Consider the following 4862-nt stretch of genomic DNA (forward strand, 5'->3'; position numbering starts at 1 on the left):
TCCCCTGAGGGCCACATCTAGAAACCACTGACAAAGCACTGGGGACACGCTGCTGGGACAGACAAGGAGGGGTCTAGCTCCCGGGCTGACATTTACTCAATGCCGGCATCCTTGCGGGAGATAAGTGCCTGTGGCTGCATGACTGGCACTCAAGCACTTCAGTACCTGGGTGCAGCCTGCGCTGCCTGGCATGAGCGGGTCACCCTGAGATTCGGGACACCCTCGCACTGACACGGAGCTCAGCTGTCAGCCTGTGACTGCAGGGTCAGTGTTTGTCTTTGGTGACCTGCTGGAGGAGGCAGCCACTTCCCATGAGGATCCCATGATACCCTGAGGAAGGGGAGGTCGCTATCGCTTCCTGCAGGCTGATAGAGGTTTCTGCACCCAGGACATGTGCTTCTGGGTCTAGTTTATTTCTGGATTTACCACACTGTTGCCTCAGGGCAGTGAGCAGGACAGTGGCTGCATTAGGGCAGGCAGTGGCTGCTGGAGCTTGGGTTTCCAGTATACTAAGCATGAAGCATGGATGATCCCCGTCAGCCTAAAATCCATCAGGAGGGTCCCAGGGAAAGCCACGGTTGCCCCCAAACCTTGTGCATTTACTCACTCAGGACTGCCAAGTGAATGACACTTTCCCTTGCAGATCAATTTTTCCCACCGGTGTCTGCCATGGTGGTGGCTTTGGCTGTAGTGGTGGCAATCCTGAGGATGCTGGTGCTTGTCTGTGTCCTGTGTTGTTTCTGAGACTGCTGTGCCCGGTGCCTTTTCTCTTGCTGTGAAAGGTAATGTAACAGGCTGGAGAGAGTGTGGGCAGAGGAGAGCTCCTCTGAGATGGGACAGGGCAGGACGGACGGGAGCTCTGAAAGGCTCTAGCACTGGGGCATGGACTGAACCCGTGGGAGAAGTTTCTGAGCAGATGAGACCCCACATCCAAGCCAGAGAAGGGACAAAGGATTCAGGCCTCTGGAGCTCAGTGAAGACCCAAACCAAACACTGCAGTGAGCAATCCTGCTGGGAAAGGATCTGGGGAGGTGCTTATGGCCAAATCCGGTCTTCTGAGGCTGCTAGGACCTATGATGGCCAAAGTGGTGCTGAGGAGAGTCAGCAATTCCTTCCTGAAAGCTGGGGTGCTCAGCCTGAGATCTCCCCACAGGAACGGTCTGGACTGCACGTTGGGGTGCTGATGTGTCTTGTGCACTGTGGGTGCTCCCTACTGGTTTGCTCCCTGGTCTCCAAGGGTGGCATTTGGCCGGCAGGGATCTCCTGAGGGTGGGAGTGGGATCCTAGAGGTGCCGACGGCTGTGATGTGACCTGGTGTCTACAGTTGTAGGGACACAGAAATCGCACTTGGGTCCTGCAGGGCCACTCTCAGACACAGCTCATGCTTGGGCTCAAATGCTCTGTCTCCAGCTGTGCTCAGCAGTGATGGTGAGACATGCCGATGCCTCCGTGTCCTGCTGGACATGTATCCCAGGCAGGCACCCCAGGGGGACCAGCTCCAAGTGCAGCACCACGGGCCCAGCCCCACCTCATTCACTAAGCCCCAGCTGATGTGAGCATGTGCTGGACAAGGGCCCCTCCTCCCCCATCAATTCATGGATATGTTTCCTCTAACCTGGGCCCAATGTCAGCTACTCCACATCATCCCTGCAACTAGGGGCAGGGAATACCCACCCGGCCAGGAGTAGTTTTAGGGTGGAGCCCAGGTCAATGCCTCACTCAGCTGACCTACTTCACCTTCCTCATCTCCATGCCAGGAGCCTGGGGCAGTTGGGACAGCTTCGGGCATGGGCCCTGGACTCCAGTCCCTTGTGAGCACAGGCAGTCATCCAATGGATGTTTAGCCAAAAAGGCCACAAGAACATCCAGCCCTGGCCCCTCCTCCCCTGCACTGCCACACAGACCCCTGACCCCGGGGACAGTTTCCATTAGGGGGAAAATCCCACCAGGGAGTAAAACTTGCAGTCTGCCCCAGAACAGGAGAGACAAGGGACCCAACAACATCTTAGGCACCTGCAGATGCAAGGATTTTTTGGGTTAAAAATGCCTGATGATCCCAGTCAGTAGAACTGACCATCCCACAGTCCCAGCCATCCTGACCTGGGAGATATTTCCATCCTGAGCCCATACTCAGCAATTGATTTAAGCCTAACTTTTTTTTTTAATATAGCTCTCTATATATGAGGTTATATATAGCTACACTCCTAATATCACAACACAAAGAAAACCAAAACCCATTAAAATATCCACACTCATGCACCCGTACAAAGGCAAACTATTTCCTTCATCCCTGCCCCATGGCAGTCACAGGCTCAATTCACCCATTGTCCATGCTGCTGTCGCTCCCGCTGGAGGACTCACTGCTGCTGTCACTGTTGGTGCTCTGTCGTTCTCCTCTTCCTCGCTGTCTCCATCTACTTCCCCACTAGCGGGAGGCTGGATGGTCCTCTGCCACACGTCTCTGTGCCAGGTGGGCTGGAGCAGGTCCTAGAGGGGATAGGAAATAGTGGGGCAGATTGAACCATCCACTGGAGCTGGTCAGTCCCAGGCAGCAGGGATGTGATGTGCAGAGAAGCTAATACAGACCTGTGTGTGTGTCCCCTCTGACAGAACATCACCTTATATTCATCACAGTCCACCTGTGCTAATGGTACCTCTAGTCCTTCCTTCCCCAGAGGCCCTGCTGTCTGAACTGAAGAGTGAAAAAGGTGCATGCCGGGGACTGTGTGATGTTTTAAAGAGTTTCTGTGACCTTTTCCAACAAATAGAAATGACTGGAAACAGGACTCAGATCAGATGGATAAGTGTGTCCTGCCCCACATAACAGCCCTCACAGGGCAGGGAGGTCCTCACTCACCCCGGGACACGGCTGCACCTGCCAGTCCCAGAGGAAGTTCTGCCAAACTCTTGTCCGGACGTGAAAGAAAGATGATTTCACAGTCCCATTAACTCAGTCAAGCCAGCTCAGCTTTGTGCAGGGACAAGCAGGGAGAGAGGCAAGAGTGTTTGCTTAATTGCAGCAGTTCAGGTGACCGCCTGGTCTGATCCGTGTGCTGGGCTGTCTCTTTTCCCATTGCAGACCCCAGCAGTGCACTGAGGGGCTGCTCCAGCTGGCCCAGACCAGCTCTGATGGGGAAGGGCCAGTGTCTTTATCAGCGCTGTGGCTTTACGGAAAGGCTCCCTGGCAGTTTAGTGCCTGCCCCGATGGCTGGTGACATAATATAAGATAATAATAAGATAATAATTTCGAATAATTTCGTCCAGTGACATAATATAAGACTCAAGCAGCTCAGCCTCTCCCCACTCGGAGCAGGGAGGAGCCATGGCACCTGGGAATGGCTGGGAGGTGCAGAGCAAAGGGAGGAAGGAGTCTGGGACACGCCAACCCATGGGATGTATGGTGGTGACTGCTGTGAATAAGAGCTCTCTAGAGGTGTGAGTGTGTGCAGGGTCCTGCCCCCAGACTGGGACCTCCTCAGTGCAGGGATGGGGTTCCTGAGGGTGCCTGGACACGTTGTTGACTTGGTCTAGCTAAATATATTCTTTGGGTTTTTTTACTCTTGCAACGTACCGCGATGACTCCCATGACTATTTTGCAGACAATGGGTTTAGCGCTTGAAATTCGTTACTGTGCTATTACAAGTTAAAGACGCCAGAGAGCACCTCAGACCAGTTTTACCCTCCTGACCCCCCACTGCTAAGGTACAGCAGGGGGCAGTCGTGGACTGTGACCTGTGATTGGTTTAGCTTAGGGGGGCTTATGCTGAGACTGCTCCCATTGCCCCAATTTTCTTCCAATCAGCACTGCATATTTGGGTGCTCTCCCTGAGAAGTGTGCTACCTTGGTCAATTTTGGGGACATGGGGGCTTGGTGTGAGACTGATTTAGCTTCTGGTTTCAGCAGCAAAAATCCCACCCCCTGCACAGAGGCCAGCATAAGCCCCCACATCCAGCCCTCGGGGTGGGTTGGAGCTGGGACCCCATGGTCCCTGTGGTATGCTCTTATTGGCTACAAATGTCCAACTCGGGATCCTTAAAATTCTGATTTATTAGGCAGATTGAAGCACTGTAATGAAATTAAATTATAAACCTTGGGGCTGGTCCCCACACACACACATGCACACACACACACACATGCACACACACAGTAGCAAGCTACAAGAGTCAGGTATACCTATCCTACAAGCGCTGGAGTCTGTCGTTGAGGCTTCTTTCAGCGTGGTGTTATCTTCCAGAAAGGGGTTGCCGACTGGACAGGTCTGGTCGAGTTGGAGATCGAGAGGGCACCCCTGAGGGTCACTTTTCACTGCCTTTTATCTGTCCTTGGCAGACTTTGGTGACTGCCCAGTTTTCAGGTTTGCCCAAGCCAGGGGTCATTGACCCTCATGGGACTTCCTCCCCCTCGGTGGCTACTGGACGGCATCTGTCAGCCCCAGGGGTTGTCCACGTGTACGGTCCGGTTTGGGAGTCGGTTGATGAATTTTGAATAGGGCTCTGGGAGCAGTTGATCTGGAGATATTCAGCCCAAAAGTTGGTCCCCGGCATTGATTAACTCAGGCCAGGGCTTCTAGCCCTTGATCGGTGAGGTTTAGAGATTTCCTAGTTGTTACATTGTCTTCTATTGAGTTCTTCCCTTGGTTGATCTGCAGTTTACCAGGTGTTAATCGCTGCCTGCTTCCATGTTACACATTCAATCACGTTACACATTCAATCACCGATTCACTCGCTCTTTCAGGGGCCAGCCTGATACAGGGAAGTGGCAGTTTGAGTCCTGCCCTTGTTAACATTGTTACAATGTATAACTTACTTATGAAACTAAACAAATTTAGTTGAAAGGTGAGGAGTATAAAATATAAGCTACA

General features: G+C 52.9%; 1 long non-coding RNA gene across 1 annotated transcript in view; it reads right to left on the reverse strand.

Annotated features, from left to right (window-relative positions):
• Nucleotides 1–726: 726 nt before the first annotated feature.
• LOC106723125 overlaps nt 727–4862 on the reverse strand; it is a 9948-nt gene continuing 5812 nt past the window's right edge. Inside the window, exons 2-3 of the long non-coding RNA XR_001359102.1 lie at nt 2322–2487; nt 727–773 (exon numbers count right to left, since the gene is read on the reverse strand). This is a non-coding gene — a long non-coding RNA (uncharacterized LOC106723125). The remainder of the gene's footprint in view (nt 774–2321; nt 2488–4862) is intronic.

This window comes from Alligator sinensis, unplaced genomic scaffold (assembly GCF_000455745.1).
Source record: "Alligator sinensis unplaced genomic scaffold, ASM45574v1 scaffold831_1, whole genome shotgun sequence".
Taxonomy (NCBI): domain Eukaryota; kingdom Metazoa; phylum Chordata; order Crocodylia; family Alligatoridae; genus Alligator; species Alligator sinensis.